Below are 22,839 nucleotides of genomic sequence, written 5' to 3' on the forward strand. Positions count from 1 at the left end.
TTTCTGAAAAATTTTTTCCTAATGTCCAGTCTGAACTTCCCCTGTTGCAGTTTAAAGCCATTCCCTCTTGTTCTATCGCTAATTACCTGTGAGAAGAGACAGCACCAACCTCTCTACAATGTCCTTTCAGGTAGTTGTACAGAGTGATGAGGTCTCCCCTCAGCCTTCTCTTCCTCAAACTAAACAGTCCCAGCTCCTTCAGTCGCTCCTCATAGGGTTTATTCTCCAGGACCTTCACCAGCTTTGTGCCCTCCTCTGCACTCGCTCCAGCCCCTCGATATCTCTCTTGTATTGAGGTGCCCCAAACTGGACACAATACTCCAGGTGTGGCCTCACCAGTGCAGAGTACAGGGGGACTATCACCTCCCTACTTCTGCTGGTCACATTATTTCTAATATAAGCCAGGATGCTGTTGGCTTTCTTGGCCACCTGGGCACACTGCTGGCTCATGTTCAGCTGCTTGTCAATAAGAACCCCCAGATCCTTTTCTACCCACAGCTCTCCAGCCACACCTCCCCAAGCCTGTAGCCATGCATGGGGTTGTGGCCCAAGTGTAGGACCTGGCACTTGGCCTTTTGAAACTCATCCCATTAATGTTGGCCCACTGATCCAATCTATCCAAGTCTCTCGGTAGAGCCTCTCTATCTTCATGCAGATCGACACTCCTGCTTAACTTGGTGTCATCTGCAGACTTACTGATGATACACTTTATGTTCTTATCAAGATCATCAATAAAGACGTTAAACAGAAATGGTCCCAACACCGAGCCCCAAGGAACACCACTTGTGACTGGCCACCAGCTGGATTTAACTCCACTGACCACCACTCTCTGGGACCGTCCATCCAGCCAGTGCTTGAGCCAGCAGACCATACACTCATCCAGGCTACGAGCAGCCAGTTTTTCTATGAGAATTCTGTGGGGAACTGTGTCGAATGCTTTTCAGAAATCCAGGTAGACAATATCCACAGCTTTTCCCTCATCCAATAGAAGGAGATCAGGTTTGTGAGGCAGGACCTGCCTTTCATAAACCCATGCTGACTAGGCCTGATTCCGTAGTTGTCCATTATATGACTTTTAATGGCACTCAAGATGACCTGCTCCATGACCTTCCCTGGTACCGAGGTCAGACTGACAGGTCTAGAGTTTCCTGGATCATCCTTTCTGCCTCTCTTGTAGATGGGTGTCACATTTGCCACCCTCCAGTCCAATGGGGCCTCCCCAGTTAGCTGTGACTTCAGGTAAATCATGGACAGTGGCTTGGCAAGCACATCTGCCAGCTCCCTCATCACCCTTGGGTGTAACCCATCCAGTCTCACAGACTTGTGTGCATCCAAGCGGTGTAGCAGGTCTCTGACCACCTTCTCTTCAACTGTGGTGTCCTCAAGCTGCTTCCCCTCCCCATCTCCCAGCTCATGAGGCTGGTGTCCAGGGAACAGCCAGTTCCACTGCTAAAGACTGAGGCAAAGTAGGGGTTGAGCACCTCAGCCTTTTCTGCATCCGTAATTACCATGTTTCCCTCTGCATCCAGTAAAGGAGGGAGATTTTCCCTAATCCTCCTTTTGTTGTTAAGGAATTTATAGAAACATTTTTTTGTTTAATAGCTGTAGCCAGGTTGAGCTCTAGCTGTGTTTTGGCCCTCGTAATGTTCTCACTGCATCTTTATAGTCTTCATGAGAGACCTGGCCCCTCTTCCAAAGGTAATAGATTCTCCTTTTGTTCTTGAGATCCAGCCAAAGGTCCCTGTTTAGCCAGGCCAGTCTCTTTCCCTGCCTGTTTGGTTTTTGTCATGCAGGAACAGCCTGCTCCTGTGCCTTTAAGACTTCTCTCTTGAAGTATGTCCAGCCTTCCTGGACTCCCATATCCTTCAGGGCAGCCTCCCAAGGGATTTTGTTAATCAGTCTTTTGAACAGGTCAAAGTTTGCCCTCCAGATGTCTAAGGTGACAGTTTTACTAACCCCTCTCTTTGTTTCTCCAAGGAACAAAAATTCAATCATCTCATGATCATTCCTACCTTGAAATTACTTGTATTGAGAATAGCTCAGAGATATTTCAGCTATATTACCAATTTAAATCAAGATGCTTTGGCTTTCCAGAATGCTGTCTAGAATTGTTAGAGGTCTGGACTTCTTGGAAGATTTTTGTGTGCTTTCTAATCACATTTTATTCCCAGAAACCATTTTAATACATGATTTGAGAGATTCATGTGTAGTATTTCTACTGTTTTGTTCTCTGAATCTTTATCATTGAGTATCTGTCTTTTTTGCTTGATCTTTCTCACTTCTGCATTCCAGCCAGGTAAAATACGAGTTTTATTCTATGATGCTCGTAAGTATAAATTTGTAGTTCTCTTGCCATGTTTATTAGAAATTGTCTTTTGTTTAGCTGGGATGAAATTGGGAACGTCAAACCCAAAGTAAATGTTCCTTTCCCACAGCAGATGGACTCTTAACATTGACAGAATCTGCAAAACTGTTAACCTAACAACTACATAAATTATTTCTGTGATGGTATGTGATTTCTGACCTGAAATCAAAATGGGTGTTTATTCCTCAGGTGGTGATGATAAGTTAAGGTGTTGTTTAATCCCAGAAGTAAAAATTGCTTTTAAAAAAAGAAAATCTGAATTGTAGTTTCAGAATTGTAGATACCTGAGTGGGGTAGCTGTTGGCCTGGCTGGAAATTGCTGGCCTTGGGTCTTTTGCCCTGTCAGCATGATAAATGCTCTCTTTCCTTCTCTGGTGACATTATGCTGGAGCTGAAGGGTTCTGCTTTGTATGAAATAAGAGGGCATTGAGGACCAGAAAAGCATCCAGTGAACAATGACTCATGGCTGCCCTGCCAGTCCCTCTACTCTTCTAGTTTTTAGTTAGGGGTTTTTACAGTTGTGTTACTTTATGGCATAGTATCGATCTCTGTGAGTACCTGTAGATATGGAGTATCTGATTGACTGAGCTTCTTCCATGGTTGTGAGCAAGAACAGGAGGGTATTTGTTCTGTACTCTTTCCATGTGTCAGGTGAGTCAGTCTGGGGCTGGGGTATTTCTCCATTTTAGTAAAACAACTTTCAGGACATCTTCTCTTGGACACTCCAAATTCTGGGTCAGTCTTGACTGTGTTGGTCTATGGATGGATACTTAAAACTTGGCATATTTGCTAAGTTTTAATGTATTTATTTTCTTTTTCAATGTAGAACAGCATTGCTTATTTCCCTATTTTAAAGTGGTACTTCAGGGGGTAGCTGTAGTAAAGTGTTCTACTGCTAAATCATAGCACTGTTACAACATAGTTACTTCACATTAGTTTTCTTGGTAAGCATATCAAGGTTTTCAGAGCAGGCATCTACTTTAAAAAAGTGTGAATTTAGTTCAGGGTTCACAGCTCTGTCAGCAGAAAATGTGTTTGTTTCCTGAGCAGGTGCAATACAGGCTGCTATGACGCGCCATTGCCAATGCTGTCCCATGAGTGAGATTCACCACTGATTCAGGTTCACCACTGGTTCACTTCTCTAAAATTGCTGCCAGTTGAGATGGTAACACAAGAGCTGTGTGGGGCCACCAAACTTGATCAGAACCAAAGTAATCTTCCTTCTCAGCCAGCCTGAAGCTATTGCTGTATTCCAGCTCTTATTACTGCATGACAGGCATGCATGGTGGGCAGTCCTTTGAATGCTGGCTGTGCTGTACTGTTTATTCTTCTGTTTTGGGAAGCTGGATAAGACCTTGATTCTGTGTGTGGGCATGCTTCTCACTTCAGTACCTCTCGGTAGGGTGCCTTTTGAGATGCTAGCTTTTGCCAGTTCGTAGTAGATTTGTTTCCAAAATGTGTATCTCATTGGTGAGACACATTCACATTCCCTTTCTGGTGGCTGTAGGAAAACACAGTAGCACAGCATGGTTGGTATGGCCCTCTACTCTTGGAATGCTTTTTGGCACATTTCTGAATATTGGTAATATTGTCAGTGTCTTCCTCCTTGCCTAAAGCATGCTGCTAGAACAGATTTGGGAAGGGTCTCCATTTCTATGGTTATAGTTTTGGGATCACAGGAAGACAAGTGGATGGTGTCAGTAGATGCCAAGTCTTTGAAGTATGTTAGAACCAACTTCAGAGAGAAAGAAAATCCCTTCCTTGAGCTGAAGATAAACAACAATGCTTTCAAACCTTCGAGAGGATCAAGGTGAAACTCCGTGAACAGCAACTGCAGGGAAGATGCTGCTGCTTTGTGACAAGTGGCAAAAATATCTCTTTCATTTTTGTGCTCCCATAATAAAGCAAAATAACAAAGTACTCTGAGATTGTTCTATGAAAGGAACATAAAAAGCTTTTTATGTTAAATATCTTCATCTATATAGATGTGGGTAGAATACGTTTTAAAAGGGATGGCAGTATCTCCTTGGAATTCTGAAATATCTTCAGAAGTTAAAAGAAATTAATTCATCTGATTGTGTGGATGCATTTAACAGCATTTATTTGCTTATTTAGACTTGTAGAATGCCAACATCTCCCAGATGGTTTGTGTCACTCCCAGTTTAGTTGGCTTTGGCTGGGAGAGAGAGAATGGAACAGTCTCATTTCTCTTTTAAAATTCTTCAGGAAAGAAAGTACTTCTAAACCATGCACCTCAATTACCTTTCAGAAGGTAAATATGCCCTCCTTTACCTAAGGAAGGACAACACCCCCCCACCCCCCGTGTTGAAGACAGAGGAGAAAAATAAACACATTTTTTCAGAAGAGGAAAATATTTTTCAAAAGCAAGAATGTATTCACACTGCTTTGAAATGGTTGATGGTGGATAAAGGCTGAAGTTCAGTGGTCAAGGGCATGTATTAACTTGCCTTATGGGTTGCAATGTCATGAACGGTAAATAAAGACTTACATAAGAAACTGAAAGACAAAGTCCAAAATTCAAATGGGAAAAATGAAGAAAAATTTGATAGTTTAAAAAACCCTGTGATTTCTAAACGTATTTGCTGAGATGTGAGATCTACTGGGAAAACTCAAAACTCTGCAGGTCACGTTTAACAAAAAGCTCACTGTATAGATGTGGCTATAAAAAAAAAAAAAAAAAAAAAGTACCACACAACAGTGTGTCCCATATGCAATAGAAAAGTGAGAACAAACTCAGAATTGAGAGGTAGTGGGTTTGGGTGGGGGAGGGAGATTTAAATGTGTCCTTCAGCAAAGAATCTGTGTAAAGAATTGAGAAAGAAATAAGATGGCAGTGGCAGCAGCCAGGATTTGCAGAGCTTTTCAGTCCTTTGTTTGGTTATCTTGCATAAGTGCTTTAGCCAGAGACTCTTTCAGTAGCTGCATGGGGCCAGCTTGGAACACAAACGTGCATGAATCCGAATGTAATTTCCCTGTTGTGCACATTCGGGCTGTGACAGCTCAAGTTATGAATGTAAAATAGCAGAAAAAAAGTTCAGAAGATGGCCAGGCCTGAAATGTTAATAACAACTGACTTACCCAGAGCTCCTGTGACCTTGGCAAAGGTTGCCCGAATTTTAAGTCTAGCTGCTTCCATGCTTCATTTTGGTTTTCCTCGGAGAAGAAATACCCTGTTTCTCTGTGCATCTAAGTGATTCAGCATAATAGAAGTAACAAACATTTACTTCCACTTAAGATGGAAAGCAGGCAAAGAGGCTGATTCTCCGCTGCAGTTTGTGGTCTGTGCTGGCACACAGACTGAGTTGTCAGTGGCTTCAATCTGTAGACATGAAGTACAGTATGGGGAATGGCAGTATCTTTTCTTTTTCAGGCAGTTCTGTTTCCTGTGGGGCAATAATCTGCAGCTTTCCCTAATTCCCAGTATTCAGAAGGCCTTTGTCTTTCCTCTGGGGAGGACTGGTGCAGAGTAAGGGATTTCCTCCCCCCTCATAAAGGGTACCTCATCATGGCTGTGGGACAGCTTGTCTCAGGGACTGTGCAGGCAAGGAAAGGTTTTTTTCCCTCTTCTACATGAAACTTGCACAGCAGAGAGAAGTTGCAAAGTTTACAACTTTCCCTGCTTTTTCAACATCAGTTTTTCCTGGGTTTGTCCTTTCTCTCTTTTTCCAACCTCCTTCCATCTCTTGTTACCATGGAGAATGAAATGCCAGTTCCATTCAAGTTGTCGGCTGAATAGGTTTTGAGGTTGATGGATGGTGAGAATCTCTTATCCCTCCTTCTCCAAACACCGCCCCTGCCTGGTTCTTGACATTTCACTTGCCAGAGACTGGCAGTCAGCGAGAGGGAGCTGAAAAGGAGGCTGGCAGTGTCCTGCTGAGATGCTCTTTCAGTTCCATGGATGAAATCAGCAGCCGTGAGAAGGTCTTAAGGACTTTAGTGCAGAGCCTTGTCCTCAAGCTGGCTGAGGCATGAATGCTCACTTGAGTGCATGCTCTCGCTTCCCCAAAGCACCCAGAGAAAAAAAGATTCATGTACGAGACTTGCTCTTGCTTATGACTTTGTTTCAAGTGGTGATGTAACCTTTGCAGTGTAAAGGGAAAGGTAAGGAATTAATGAATATATAATGTATGCTCTGGTATAACCTGTTCTTCTCGTATATACTTATTTTAGCCTTCATCTTAGTGCCACGTCACATGAGAAGTGGAATTTCTTTGCTGCAGTCTGACTTGCTTGGTTTCCTGGCTGTGATGCTGAAGTTAGCAGGACAGTCAGTGTTTAGTGAGATTCTAACAGTCCCTGTATGCACTGGTTGCTTACGTGTGGTATTATTAGTGCAGCGTCAAAACAGCTCTCTGAATAAGGTACCTCTTAATAACAAATATGTGGAATTGTGGATCTAGACAGGCCCAAAGTTGAAATGTGATGTTGGGGATACTGCTGAAGTGCATGAAATGGAGCTACAAAGCAGAAAAATCAAAACAATAGATCTGTAAAGTTACACAGTAAATATTTATTTGTTTTCATGCAAGAGTATGGCTTTAGAGGGGATCAGGAGAATTTTCAGTTTATGCTGAAAGGCTTTAAGCTTGTCATTTTTACTGGAGGGGCTGTTTGACTGATGACCACTTAATAGAGTTTGGGAGAAGTGAATACATTGTTTGGTAGGTGTGTGGATTTCACTTGTGGAAGTAGTGGTTAATAAATTTTCTGACTTTAGAATTAATTCAGACAGCTTTTCCAACTGGAAGCCTTCCATGAACATGTACTTGTTGGGAGTGGGAAAGTGTTTTTGTGAGGTTTCTGCTAAAACCTGCAGTGTCAGGACCATACCAGTATAGGTTTTAATACTGGTGGTGTACTTTAGCGGTTGGTATTTCAGTTTGTTTAAGGTCATACATGGAAATTTGTTCTGATTGCTTTCAAAAGCTGTGCTTGATAAGTGACTGTGAATTCTTTGTCTTTTCAGAGCATTGCACTGGTAAATATTTCCACACCTTCCCTGTGTTCCTAAACTTGCTAAACAAATACACTTTTCCACACTACCACCAACAGCTTTTGCATCTGTCTTAGTTCCTTAAGAGTTCACTTTCTATTTGATGCTTTATGTCCTGTTTGTTGTTGGATTGTTGTCTCTCTGCTGGAGTTTTCCTACTGTGTCTCGCTTTTTCTGTTGTGCAAGCCAGTTCCAAAATGCTAATACATTAGGTGTTCAGCCAGTGGTGTGTTAAAAGGGAATTCTTAATTCCTGCATCAGAAAGGCATGTGTGTGTGTGTCAATACATACAAAATAAAACCAGATATATGTATATGAAATATGTATGAGTACACCATCACATTCCTTAATTAGTTTATTGTGACGATTGTAGATTGTAGTAGTATTTTTGTCCTCAAAGCTAGGGATTCCCTGGAGGGATGCATGTGTAGTGGGCCTGATTATCTGTAACTTATAGTGGTATCAGATAATATGCAGCGCTTTGATTTCCTGGTTTGAACCTGGTTGGCTGGGGTACACAATAACCTTAAATTTTCAAAAATACACTGCTGAAGCAGCTTCTTTTTGTCATAAATTACATCAGCCATGTCAGCTGAAGTTGAAAGTGATACAGGGAGGAAAAAAAGAGGGGGGAAGTCCATTGGGACACAGAATGATACTGTAGTTTGGGATTAGCTCTCTAACAGTCACTCAGCTTCATGATGCCATTTGTAAGGGATAGGGAAAAGGGTGAGCATCTGTTTTAACATAGTGATTTTGAGTGAGCTGAAACAACAGCACCAAGGCTTGCGTTTTTTGATTTAGGCTATACCTTCTGTATTGAAGAAAATATACTCCTACCTGCTTATGAGTTTGCATGAGATGAAATCCCCAGTCTTTCTCTCCTACTCTGTGAGGATTGTTATGCTAATCATTTTAGAGGTTGTCAAATTTTTCTGGGTATTTCTGACAGGTTTCAACTTCTGAAAAAATCTTCCAGTTTTCAACATGGATATATTTCGATTCACTTTGCCCTCCGAAATGCCACCTCCTCTTCCTCCCACCAAAATTGACCTTTACTTGATTGGGGTTTTTTTATTTTTTGATGTTTTCCCTAATGAGAGTTGGACTGACTTAATAACAACAATAATAAATTTTATTATTAAGACACATCTGTTAGCTTCTCTACTTCATTCCATCTGGTCTCTGGTTAAATTATTCTTGGAAAATTTTTTCATGTCCCACTCATTTTAGATTCAGAGTTGATTCATTTTTCCCTCCTCCTTTCTCATCTGAACAGTAGCCAGAGCATGTCATTTTCTTACCACCCTAAAGCCTCCTGGCTGCTATTTACATCCATCTCTAAACTTCCTTCTGTGTGCTATGTTTTACTTCACCTTTCCTCAGTGATCAGTGTCTGGGTTTCCACTCAGAGCTTTCCCAGGCAGGGCAGCATGGAGCTGACCTCGTTTGCTTCCTCTCCACTCTTGTCCCTGTTGCCTGGTGGCCCAGTCAGTGAGCACCAGCAAAGCTTTGTTCTTTGCAGCTGCGGAAAAAGCCTTGACCAGAGCAGCAGACTGAAGCTGTCTGTCCATAGATTTATGAAGACAGCTCTTCACTGATTCATATTTTGCAAGTTACCTTTATATCTTTAAAGTCTGGAAGACTAATTTTAGTTTAGCTTTTGCCAAGGCTTCCTACGTGCTCTGGTCAAGTGAATTTTTAAGCCTTTTATTATAGGCTGGTCTATATGCAAAGAATGAGCATCGTGCTCTCCAGTTGCTCATTCTCTTATCTCAAGTGTCATTTACTGGAATCTCTCTACCTTTTGTCTTCTGTAAAATGTAAACTGAATTACAGGCATATAATTAAATCAACATATTAAGTGTGTGAGGAATGAGAAGCAGTGGGGATTTTGATGGCCATATCCACATTCAGAATATTAAAATCTATGATATCAGGTATCTAAGCTATTTTCTAGTGTATTGAGAGCACTGGTTGTGTAAGAACAATTTCCAGCGGAGACAAAATGTGTTTCTGTGCTAGGTCAGCACAACAGGAGATCATTTCCCCTCACCTTGGCAGAGCGGCTGCTCCATAAACCATGTGGCTGCTAGTTAAAAGACTGAAATGTGCAGTATTACTGCTCATCAGGATGGGGAGATTTGAATAAATAGTTGTGAGGGTTTGACTGGAAAAAATGTGACAGTTTCAGGTACTGTGAATTTGCTTTTGCCTGTAATTACTGTCCAAGTAGAACTCTGTTGCATCTGGCATACTTTATACTTAAAATTACCTTGGTCAGTGTCTGAGACTGATTTTCTGCCTGATTTTTTGTTCCTAAAAATTGTGCACATAGTATTGATGCTTGCACTATCTATAGATGTAGAACACTGGAGTCTCCAAGCTGAGAGTCTTTCTTTATTTTGTTTATTTTACATTGTGCATAGCAACTGAAGTTACTGTTGCCTTGCCATACCCAAATTTGGAACACAAAATCAAAATGAAAAACTGTAAAATACAGTACAGGGGGCATGACAAGAAGTGGGATTAATTTCTTTAATGTAAATACTATTCTCTCTGACCTTGGATTTCTGAGTAGGTGTTTGATACCAGTTTACCATAAAGACTAGGAATAGCAAAATAGTGTGGGATGCAGTCAAATTTGGGTGCAACATGAGGGGTGCCCCTTACAATTGGATGGATTTGTGTAGCGTATGCCTCAAGGTCAGCTGCTGGCTATTTCAGATTTGTCCCTGTGAAATTCTCTCCTTTAGTCTTGTTCCAGAGCTGTAGGAGTGTGTACCAATACATCCCTCCCCAGCCAGTCTGGTTATTTTTTGTTGGCTCTGTATTGCTCTTCCCCAGCTGTGATACTGGTTTTTTATTCTAGCAGTAGAGCACAAAGGTAAGCGAGAAGTAGGGGAAAAGATATCTGAAAGTGGTATTTGCTTCTGTTTTATTTAAAAGTTAAAATCTTTCACAGCAGAGAGACACTACAGAAGAATCAGGAGGGCTCTCTAGGGAGAGCTTTTGAAAGTGCTGCTTGTATTTCACTCTTGTTCAGGGTTTTGATTCCTATGACATATTCAAAGTTTGTTACCATTTTACAGTTTAAAAGTCTAGATGGAAATAACCAGTGTCTCAGTTGCACAGTGATTCTTCAGATTTAGGACTAGACACACACACATACATGCACGCACACACACAAAAAAAAGGTCTAATGGACTAGGAAATTCTTTAGCCAGCCTCTATATCCCCTGCCTTCCCCTCTAGTCTGTATAATAAAGTTTTGTAAAGTGATCTCAGACTACGCTTCTCCTGGAAAGGTCAGTGTTGCTCTCATCTGCCATAGTTGTGGCATTTCTGTCTTGCTTCAGTTCCTGCAGTCAGACAGCTGTAGGGTGTATTCAATCAGTTCATAAATCTGACCGACTGATAATGGTTTTTTTGTGGATTAGTTATTTGGATCAGTGTGCTATGAATAGCCAGGGATGTGGGTCCACCTTGTTTGCTGGTAGCTACTAACATTGGTTTGTGGTCCTTGTGGAACTGTACCTTGAAGCTATTAACGCTTCTCTGTAATATGCTTTTGGATAACTGACTGAGCACAGAGAAATACTATATTGCAGATGAGTACAGGACAAGCTGCAGTTTCTTTTATAGGCAGTATCTCAATGTGGTATAATAACTGCATGTGTGAGCTGTGGTGTCCACTTACACAGGGTTTTCAGACGCAGTTGGGCTGAGTATCATCTGCAGTGAGTAATATCAGCTCTGGGCCAAGCTGGTATGGCCATAGTTGGAAGCACACTTATGTTCCGTCCTCCTCTGTCTTCTCTCATACTTTCTTGGGATTAGCCCCACAGGACCAATTATGTCTTCCTTATTTCCTGGGACCTTAACCTTGTGTTTCCATCTATGCTTTGCAACCCCACAAACCAGGCATTGCTTGAGGTTAATCACAAACACTAAACCCGTGCTCTCAGATGCATCTCATCCTGCGATGCCTGTGGTCCTGAGCAACTCTGAGCAGGAGAAGCTGCCTGTACACAAAACAGAGTGTTAGTGAGCTCAGTCAGAAGACTGGTTCGTCGGAGGTGCTGGCCCCAGCGTTCAGATGAGAACCAACAAGGTGCCATCAGGAGTTGCCATGATGTACTAACTTGGAAATTGGTTTTGAGATTCTCTGCTTTGGCAGTTGATCTTCAGAGACGGTATGGATCATTTATTACCTTCACCCAAATTTGCTTTTTCTTGATTTATGGTGAAGGGATTTATACAGTAAAGGAGATGGCTTCTAGTCCCATCTTCCCATTTCCATGTTTTATCTAGCAGTTGCTTCAGTTGTTTTAAATTATGTGGGCTTGTTACTCTGGATCATGGATATAAACAAACGCCAGTAGCATGAGGCCTTATCAGCTGTGAGCAGCTGTAGTTTTTTTTCATTTTAAATCTAGGCACCTAAAGTGCAGATGAATAACAAAACTTGGTTTTCTGGAAGGTAAAACTTTTAAATTCTTTGAAATTTGTTGAAAGCTATTGCTTCTGTGCTTAAAGTAAACTAGTATTAGCCTTTTTGGGAAGGCTGTGACCTGTTCATTGGAGCTGAGATTTAAGGTTCAGGGTGGTGATTATTAGGGTCCATAGTAGTTTGGTTTGTATGAACAGTCATGCTTAACTAAGTATATGTTACTTGCATACACTGGACTGCCTAGAGAGTCAAGTCTGATTTCCTTGAGAGTATCATCTTTATACTCTTTGCCTATGTGGCTCTTGGGGAATGCCTGAGGATGCTGGGAAGTGAAGAGTAATACACACGGGCAAAACTTTAGAGGACAGGATTTCAAACACTGTATAGGTGTGTTATATATATATTATATTACTTACCCTTTGTAATCATGGTAAGTTGATTTTTGACCTCTGAACTACTGTGTAGACACTGCAATTGGCCTTTCTTCTATTTAATTTTTACAGCTAATGTTTTCTTTTCCATGGGTACGATATTCAGGTAACTATCCATACAGAAATCCCAGGCTCAGACCTGGAAGCAGTACCTAGGTTTTTGTGTGGCTCAGACCCTGAGCTAATTCACCTGATGAGCCTTCATCAGCTTTGTTCAGAGCCACTGCTGATCTCTCTGCTTTGTGCTCATGGAACATGGGACACTGGGAAGCTGGAGAAGCATTCAGGAGTCAGCATGGGGTCCACAGCTTGCAGATTTGGGCTGAAGCTCTGGCTCTTCAAGACTTAGAACAATGGAGCTGATGATAGCAGTAGTTTCAGAAGGGATAACTGTTAAAAAAGAGGAACATATTGTATGTACTGTAATCCCTTCTGCTTTGAGAGATTTGTCAGATGGGTTCCTTACAGGACAGCCTCTGTACCCCAGCTAAGTGTCTTCCCAGAACCTGGATCGCTGCAGAGCATGGTGCAAAGACACTGGGCTCTTGCCTCTGTGCAGCAGGGTTCGTGTGCTCAGGGTTTTTCTGTTATCTGGCTATTTCCATCCCCCACTATCCTAGACAAAGGAAAGATGATTTAGTTTGCTAATGCTTGTTTGAAGGCTGTATCAAGTGGTGTCTGACCAAGCTAAGAATAACATGTTTAGTTCAGATGTTTTCTCCTGGGATGCTCAATGTACAGAACATTTATGGAAAAGATTGAGAGGGCAGATAAACCTGTACCTGTCTCTGCTGTTAAATCCATCTACCCTTGAATAATGGCTTTCTTCCTAAAACAGATGTACTCAGTTTGAAGTATCTTTTATCTCTGTAGTATAAATGGCAAAGGTGCCTTTTTATTTTCCGGTTCCAGGAAAGCCTGTAGACCAGTGTGGTTTGCATGCACTAAGAAGTTGTATAGCAGAAGTATTTTGGGGGGGGGGGGGGAACAACAGCCAATTTTCTTTCAGTAAGAGGTGTCAGGTTTTTCCTCATATATTGTGTGGTCAGTTTGTGATGAAAAGGTGTCCAAAAAAGGAGGTGTGCATGAATACACCACTTACTATAACGTAATGTCCCACAGGAAGCAATGCTATGCGTGTCCAAAGAAGAGCAACAAAGCTTGTGAAGAGTCTAGAGCATGTGTCTTATGAAGAGCAGCTGAGGGAACTGGGGTTGTTCAGCTTGGAGAAAAGGAGGCTAAGGGAAGACATTTTGCTCTCTACAACTACCTGAAAGGAGGTGGTAGCAAGGTGCGTGTTGGTCTCTTCTCCCAAGTAACAAGCAATAGGACAAGAGGAAATGGCCTCAAGTTGCATCAGGGGAGGTTTAGATTGGATATCAGGAAAAATTTCTTAACCGAAAAGCTTGTCAAGCATTGGAACAGGCTGTCCAGGCAAGTGGTTGAGTCACCATCCCTGGAGGTATTTAAACAACATGCAGATGTGATGCTTTGGGACATGGTTTAGTGGTGGACTTGGCAGTGTTAGGTTAACAATTAGACTTGATGATCTTAAAGGTCCTTTTCAACCTGTATGATTCTAATATTTGTGTTTGCCCCAAGGGGTAGAAAAGTATTGTTCTGTCCTTGGGCTGTGGTAGTCTACAGAAAAGAAATTAACCTAGTTTGTTAGTTGTATAATCTGTTCACGTTTTACATTGAAGTTTTGTTTTCTTCACCTGGTTTTGCAACATTTGTTATGCCAGGTCTTCAGTGGTGTTGTGTCATGTGCAAGATATCTTTGCTCCCCTAGGAGAGCCCTTCACTGTGCACTGGTTTTTTCCTTTCAGCTGGAATCCTGTGGTCTTCCTAGTCCTTGGTTTAGCTGTTCGGCTTAACAGGTACAATAATGTGTAAGCAGACTGAGCAACAGCACATGGCTGAGCCTCTTTCATTCAGGAGCTTGTGACTGGAGGCTAGTCAAAGTGACACTCAATAATTCTTATTAACCCAGGAAGAAGGAGGAAAACAAAGGAATCTGGCTGAAAAAGATAAGACCGGTATGCCTAATTTACAGTTCTTCTTTAATCTTTTTATTTTATTTGCAGCTTTGAGTAGTTTCTAGTCAGTTCAGTTATTCCTGTTCCTCGCTGAAGGAATCACTAAAATCAGCACTACTTTAATTTCCTGAACTGAAAACTGCAGTAGTTCAGGTACTGAAATGCATCAGACACCCTGGATGGAGAATGTTTGCAGTTTGGAAAATATTACTGCCTTACACTGTCAGGTATGCATACTTACATGAAAATTCTCTCTCCCCAGGTTCATGGTGTTTTCACTCAGTCTGCATCTGGTACAACACAGCTCTTTCTGAGACTGCGTATATACTTCTTGAGGTAAGGAAGAATTGATATAAAGGATCATTTTGGCCTGCATAGCATTGTATGCAGAGATACTGGGAGATAATTCATGTTTTGTGAGTCTTTGGTTCAGTATGTTGATGGAGCTCATAAGAAACAGATCTTTGGTGACTTGGGACATTAATCTGTATCTACATTATTATAATGTAATACTTTATGCTTTCTTGATGGTGTTATTTCTGAAATGCCATAAAGTACAAATAATCAAGTGAAGCTGAGTAGCGGCTCTTCAGGTTTTCAGGCTTGTATATTCCTTGGGTTGACCTTTTTTCCCCCTTGGTATTGGCACTGAGTTATAAAAACATTACAGTTTGTGCTGGGTATCTAGCTTATATCACTGTATGATGGTACTATAGTGAAGTACATCAACATTTATTATATTTAAAGATGGAAAGACTGAGACACAGAATGAAAATTAAGAGTTGGCTTGTCTGGCTCTTGGACAAAATCTGGGTAGGAAAGGATGTGATGTCCTCCTCTATGGTGTAACTATTAGTATGTTAGGTCTGATGTTATTCTAGGTTATTCTTTTTTAGTTTTTCTGTTTTGTCCAATATGTTCTTCAAGATCGACTTTTTGTACCACAATTTCAAGGAGTGGGGATATGAAGATGAAGCAGTAACCTTCTCGAGAGTGCACCAGCAGTTATTTTTGGCACTAGCTTGCTGTACTTTAAGCAGAAATGTTCATTTTGCTTCAGGTAACTTTATCCTCCAGAGCTTGGTGGGATGATTGTGCACAAGATAGGGAGCTGTCACAAGTTCAGCCCTATGGGTTGCTTTGATGTTAGGAGCAGGAGCCAACTCTAGAGTGTTTGAACAATAGATGTAATTTCTCATCATAATCTTCTGGGAACAGTGGTAATAAGAGATTATGACTTGTTGTCTCCCAAGTATTCCCTCAAACATGCATCCCTCATAGCTCCTCATCGGCTGCTGTGCTGAAGGGTTAACAGGATGGCAATAACTACAGGCATTGCAACATGTGGGCCTTAGGGCTCTATCACTTCCCATTGACTTATGAATACTTCTGAGATCTAGAGCACTCCAGAAAAGTTAGGAGACATTGATTGCAAGTGAGGGAAAGTCAGTAGTCTTTGGTAAGTGGGCACAGATGACTGAAGAGGTTGGAATGGAATGGATAGTCTACTTCTGAGAGTATCCTGGAGATCCTCTAGCCTCAGCCTTCCCACAGAATTGCCATGTTGAGAGGAAGGGAGTATGATTTTCCTTTATGATCTCCTTCTTTGTTTCTGTACTACTTCCTTTCTTTTTGTTTTAATTGTTCTTTAAAGAAATAACATAAAACCCCCTTATGGTTTTTCATAATTTTAACAAAACAGAAGGGAGGTGCATAGGAGCCTCATTCATCACCTTTTGTCACCAGACTTGATTTGACATCTGAGACTACAGAGAAACTTTGGCAAGTTCAATGATTTCCCGTGTGGGGGTAATAAGAGAGAAAAAAGCTGTCAGTTGAAAACAGCAGGAGCTGCATTAGCAAATATAAATTAAACAGATGGCTAAGATACTGCAGCTGTCGCGTAGAAGCTCCAGGAAGATCCTTAGCTTAGAGCTGCAGGAGGCTATTTTAAAAGGAAAGATGAAAACAACAACAAAGCAAACTTTAGCATGACGAAAGAGACAATAGAGCCATTCAGATGATTATATGAGAGTTATCCAGCACTGATTCTTTTTTCTTCACCTCTTCAAACCTCAGGACTCTAGAAGTAATTTAGGATCAGCTATTATCATATCACATTACAGATTTTCATGTTGTGGGTTTGTCTGCTGATTTAGAGGTACTCTTCTATACTGTGTGAGACTGGCTCTGACACATGCTCTGGAAATGGGGGAGAAGTGTAACAGCATGATTTTGGTCTTCAACTGTTTGTTTTTACAGCTGTTTCAAGAAAAACTTCTTATAAAAGAACTGTTTGTAAATAAAATGTTTGTGGAAAAGCAGTGTTAAAAGTGTTTTCATTTTGATGGAGAAGGCACCTGCATTTAACATGTCTTGCATGTTCAGTCTTAAAATAACATTTTTCTGACCCATTTTCAGCTGAAGAGTGACGGTTCTTTTCCTTTGTGAAAGAAGTGGTAAAACTGCATCCAAGTATGTTCTCATTATGTTAAAATACAGACATATGTTAAAATGAGAACAAATTGGAATTTCAGTGCTGTTTCTTGGAGGCCAAAAGGCAATTTTCTAATAATTGTCTACAATGTATTTTCCTCAATTAGGCCTGATGGTTTGTCATAGATACCTTGTGCATAAGCAGAGACTGTTATGCTGCCTTTATAGTTAGGTGATGAAGATGTGAATTATGAAATAGGTGCAGTTGCGTTTGAAGCTTGTGTTTTACATTCGAAGAAATAGTGTGCATAAATGGATTCCTAGACAGGCAGAGTTCTGCTTTTTCTGTTAGCTTTTTTATACTGAAAAAAATTTCTTATATTTACAGCTGACCTTTTAAATTATACTTAATATGCAAGATTTTCTGGATTTTGATTGTGCCACAGTCATTTCTGCAAAATCAGTATATCTTCAAATCTGCATATTTTTTCCAAATTGTGTCATTCTTTAACAATAAATATCTTTAGGTGCAGTTAGATCTAATTCTAAACTTCATCTACAGAGATTGAGAGATACAAAACTTACATATCAAAAAATTCAATATTTTATCCTTCTTCTCATCATCTCCATAAAGTTTCAGTACATAAGCCCTAGCATGCTCTGAAAGTTGGTGAAGTTGGTGAACCTCCATTCTGTTAGAACTAGAAAGTTAATCCTTGAGATATAAATGCTCTTTACTGGTTAAATCTTTAACCTGTCCTAGACTTTTTCCTGATCTTAGTGGTTCAGGACACAAATCATGAAAGGCCTTAAAGGTCAAAAAGCAACAGCTTGAGCTTATTTGTGTGAGCTTGCTGAAAGCATGAAGCCTCAGTCTTCCTATATCATTCAGGGTGCTTCAGCTTTCTCTCTGAGTAGAAGTGAGCACCTCATCATTTTCCTGCATTTCTTTTGTGGTTGCAGCTTTGTGCTTTGATGTAGAACTTCATGCCAAGTAACTGTTGTTTCTCCTTCTACCCTTTAATTTCTACCCCTGAAGAAACTTTGGAGCAGGTGTAAATTCCAGAAAACTTAAAGAGAAAAAAAGCCTCAGCCTGAGTTTGGGCTTTTTCTTCCATTTTTGCTTAAGAGAAACAAAGTTGGCCTTGAAGTGTACCTGAACTTGAGAATGATAAATGTGGGATATCTTTGTCAGTGGTGGAGGGATGTTTCAGAGTAGGTGACCTTCCACTTGGAAGCTGGTCTCAGCCTCCACATATTTACTCTTGGACTCTTACTCCAAATGCTTTAGCTAAACTTCAGTGCCAGGACATGCTAAGCAAGGGAGCAATTTTGTGTAGGCAGGACCCAGGAAATACAGAAAGATTATGCACTGAACCCTGCAAATTTCCTGTGAGTTCTCTTCCTGGGGAGAAGTGAAGGGATCAGTCATTGTGATCAGAGGCTAAAGAAAGATGACAGTTAAGAAGGGATGGGAAGGAGCTAAAACAGACAAGTGAGCAGAATGGGAAGAAACAGAGGGGCAAGATAGCCTTGCCTTAAAGGTTGCTAGCCTTAAATTTTTCTACTGAGTATCCCAAAGGAAAGAATGAACTTTTCCAACTAGAAATATAGTTACTGTCTAATGGCCGTATTCTGTCCTTGATCTTCATGCAAACCTTCTAGTGATACCGATGGAGGATGCTATGGAGGATAGAGGGGTACATGGCTGTTGTGTTGTAGGTAGGGGAAATTGAGTGATGTCTGGCCTGTGGCACAGAGCTAGGGGGAAAATGTCTTTATAGTTTTTGAAAGAAGGCTGTGACATAAATTTTCATGTTGCATGAAGTGTTAATATCTAACTCTCATTGATTAGGATCAGCTGCTTACATGCATTAATGTATGTTAGTGGAGAAAGGAAACACGATCCAGCTTTTTTAAAAGCTCTTATGACAAGAAAGTGCTTCTTAACTGGAAGCAAGAAAGCTCAGCTTTTGGTGCTATAGCTTTATAGAATCATAGAATCATTTAGGTTGGAAAGGACCTTTAAGATCAAGTCCACCACTAAACCATGTCCCAAAAGTGCCACATCTGCATGTTGTTTAAATACCTCTAGGGATGGTGACTCAACCACTTCCCTGGGCAACCTGTTTCAGTGCTTGACAAGCCTTTCGGTGAATAAATTTTTCCTAATATCCAATCTAAACCTCCCCTGACAAAACTTGAGGCCATTTCCTCTTGTCCTATCACTTGTTACCTGGGAGAAGAGACCAACACACACCTTGCTACCACCTCCTTTCAGGTAGTTGTAGGGAGTGATAAGGTTTCCCCTGAGTCTCCTTTTCTCCAAGCTGAACAACCCCGGTTCCCTCAGCTGCTCCTCATAAGACTTGTTCTCCAGACCCTTTACCAGCTTTGTTACCTGTCTTTGGATGTGTCCCAGCACTGCAGTGTGTTTCTTGTTATGAGGGGCCCAAAACTGAACTCAGTGTTTGAGGTGCAGCCTCACCAGTGCTGAGTACAGGGAGATGATCACTGCCCTAGTCCTGCTGGCCATGCTCTTTCTGATACACCTTGACCACCTGGGCACACTTTGGTCTATAGTTTAACCAGTTTGCAAAAAGAGTTCATGTATTCTGGCTCTTGCTTGAACCTTGCTCTTTTTAAGCCTAGTCCAGAACTGTCAAGTCTGTTTTTTGAGTCAGTGCTGTTTTTCATGATACAAAGACAGGTATATCAGTAACTGAGGAATACGTAGCAATTATAAATTACTACTTATTATTAGATTTATTATTTCAGAGGTCACATAAATAATTCTGAGGCATAACAAAACTGCATCAAGTAGTCTTGATATGTGGGCTGTATAATCTACAGTGCTGCGTTGGTAAATAATAGGTTACTGATTAATTTACATTAGCTAGTCTTTTTCTACTTTGTCTCAGTAGCAAAGAAGATTGAGTTTAATGTTTCGTTTTGCTTTAAAGTAGATTTAGCTTTACTTTTCAGTGGAAAGCAACTGAATACACGTGCTTAACTTTGGTAATGAAACTGTATTTCATACAAGTTTTCCATATTGTTAAGTAGCTTACTTCCCTTAACTCTGGCACTTCTGTCTTTGGATTTTGAGCTCTATACCAGGTTCAAGCATGTCTGATCGGAATCAGTTTGTGGGAAGATGTTTAGCCAGTTTGTAACCTGCCACAGATTTTAAACTGGCTCTGCCAAAGTCTTACACTGTAGTGCATAGCTTTGGTGCTGTGGGTGTTAGAAAATTGTGTGCTACTGCATGTAGATATGGAAAGATACCCTTCTAAAATAAATACAGGTATCTGCTGAAGAAAAGTCTTCCAGAGATGTGAAACAGATGAGTTTCCTTTTGCTATGTAAACAAGCCTTCAGGTGATAAGATTTGTTACAGACTTCTAGAAAGATAGGGAAAGGTTGAAAGGCAAAATGTAAATACACTGCTGCTGGTATCTGCAGGCTACCATCCTGAGCAGCTCAGAATAAGGCTAAATGCGACTAGAAAAAAATGGCGAGTAGTTGTTTGAGAACCTGGCATAATGGAGCCTCTCCACCTTTATTAGGAGACAAATAACAATTGGATATTTTATGTTATTTTAAACTTGAGTGAGAAAACTGGCATCTTGAATAGAAAATAATCATAGCACAGTTAAAAGTGACTGTTGCATGAACTAGTTTCTTGTACCACAGTCGGTGTTTTTTGCAGTTGTATAATAGTTTCTAGGCATTCATTCTAGTGCTGTTAATATTCTTTTCTATTTGGCAGAATATATCTGACCAAAGCTTTATCTTAATTGCCTTTATTCCTCTGGCTTCTTGCTTCTTAAAGGAAAAAAAAACCCAAACCAAAACAGTTTGTATAAAAAAAGTAAAGTTAAATGTATTTGCTGCTAACGGGATCTTTTTACGGAGGACTCTGCTTCTAGCTCACACACGTGAATAAACGAACGCAGAGGCTTGGTATTGTAGAAGTAGTAAATACACATCCTTCATTTGCAGTCTCCAAAATACATTAATCAGAAGTACCCTTCAACGTTTTGCCAGCATAATTGTGTTTTGTTAAGATTCTGCAGAAATCACCCTTAGCTGACATAAAATATTATGTGCTAGATTCAGTGAGATACTACCAAAAATGTTCCTCTGTAAGTATAGCCTGTTTTTTCAGGGAAGTGGTATTGGCTGTTCTGGCAAAATAACTTTTTTGCCTGTGTAAACCACATCTCGGCTAGGCAGATTTGCTAGTATAGCTATTTTAGCAAAGCCTTCCTACTGTAGAAAAGACCTTATTGATAATACTGTGAGGTTCCCACAGTAGATGAAAGGCACAATACAAAGGGCTTTACAAACATGAATTAAGCTTCACAACACCCTTGTAAAATAAATCATTCTTCTAGCTTGCCAATGTCTAGTTTCTTTTAATATGAGATGTTTTGGGAGGATGAGAAGGAAGGGTAGAAGATTCAGAGTTAGGGGAATTAATGTCCGGTAGCATTGATTAACTAAACAAATTTCTAACCTGTTGGAATCCCCTGCCATCTCTGTCTGATGTTTAAAATGCCTTAACAAAATTAGTGGTTTAGAGTATCAAATAGCTACTAGTTGCTGGTTTCACCTGATCTTTGATAGTATGAGGAGTTCTAATGCTGACACTTGGCAATTCCTTTCTTCCCGAAAACCTGGAGCTGGCTTTTGTGTATCTGTGTTTTTAACTACAGTGTTTTCTGTGATTAGCTTCTTGCAGTCTCATACTGTTCATGTAGTTCAGGATATGAACAGCTTCCACAGTTAGGGGATCTCAAACAGAATGGAGAGAGGAACAAAACTATGGATTTATGCACAAGAATTATTTTAAAGTCAAGTCACTCGAAAATTAGAGTAGTATGATACTGTGTTTGACCATGTGATCTTAATTCAGACATTTTTGTGTGTTAATTATCATATAGTCTTTAATTACATTATCACATTCCATTTATTCCCTTTCATCTCTTGGGGATCAAGGAACAGAAGAACTCTACTAGTATGAATGTTAATTTTCTTCTTTACCATTCACCAGCGTTGCTTTTGAATTCAGGCTGTAAACTTGGTTCAGGCTCAGGCATTTCTGCAGTCCTCCATTAAACATCATGTCCTGGATTCTGTATTAATGCATCTATCAAGTATTTAAGCAAGCTATGCAATTTATCTTCTTCCCAGTTCAGGGCCTTCATGTGATGGTAGTTGTTTTAACAAACAAGATGCCTTTCCTCACCAAGTGTAGTGAGGGACTCACTTCTGAAAAGCTGTACCAGATCTCCCGAAAACTGGGTACTGGGTGATGGTGGAGACATCTGGGCTGACTGTGTTCCCTGTCCTAACCCTTCCTGTATGCTAGGGGAAGTTCCAGTAACTGTTCGGCAGTGTGTTTGATCCTCCAATAGGTACTTGAGTTAATAGGAGTATTTTTGTGCTCTGTTTCCACAGCAACAGCATGCTTTCTTACACCACACACCCCACCCCACCCCAAGGTGGCTGTTGCTTTGAGAATTAGACCTGTGGAAAAGTTTGTCCTTCTTGTCCCCTGTTGAGATTTCAGCTTGCACAAGGGAGAGTGTAACTCTCGGCAGACAGTGTGATTATGAAGTGACAGTGGAAGGAGCAAGTCCAACTTAATTGTGGGTTTTAGTGTTAATAAAGTTATTGTGTTGAAAGTCATGGCTCTTTCTAAGCTGTGCAAATTAAAGGCCTGGGACTGGGACATTAGCAACGACCATTTTAGCCCTTTGCATGTGCTCTTGTAACCATTTAGGAGCTTGTCCACTTCATGCATGTGTTCATGCGCAGTACGACACCAGGTGTACATTCTTCTGTCCAGCTGCTCATAGATACTTTTTGTGTGTGTGCTACATTAAGAAATCTATTTTTCTGTCACAGCATTTGTCCTAGCATTGTGGGGAAGGGACATGTTATGTTTAATTGCTCCACTGAAATAAGAAATAAATGTTAAGCCACCTCTTGGGCTTCAAGCACAGCTTCAAGCTACCTCCTGTAGGTAGCAAGATACTTCCCTTCAAACTGAAGTACACATAACCAGTCTCAACATCTACTGCTGTGTGGAGGAC

General features: G+C 40.7%; 1 protein-coding gene across 1 annotated transcript in view; it reads left to right on the forward strand.

Annotated features, from left to right (window-relative positions):
* Positions 1-22,839, forward strand: part of NDST2 (N-deacetylase and N-sulfotransferase 2) — a 138,405-nt gene that overhangs the window by 40,967 nt on the left and 74,599 nt on the right. The window contains exon 2 of the mRNA XM_074907243.1: positions 14,565-14,638. The gene's annotated coding sequence lies outside the window, so the exon portion shown is untranslated. The remainder of the gene's footprint in view (positions 1-14,564; positions 14,639-22,839) is intronic.

The sequence above is a fragment of the Athene noctua genome, chromosome 5 (assembly GCF_965140245.1).
Source record: "Athene noctua chromosome 5, bAthNoc1.hap1.1, whole genome shotgun sequence".
NCBI lineage: Eukaryota > Metazoa > Chordata > Aves > Strigiformes > Strigidae > Athene > Athene noctua.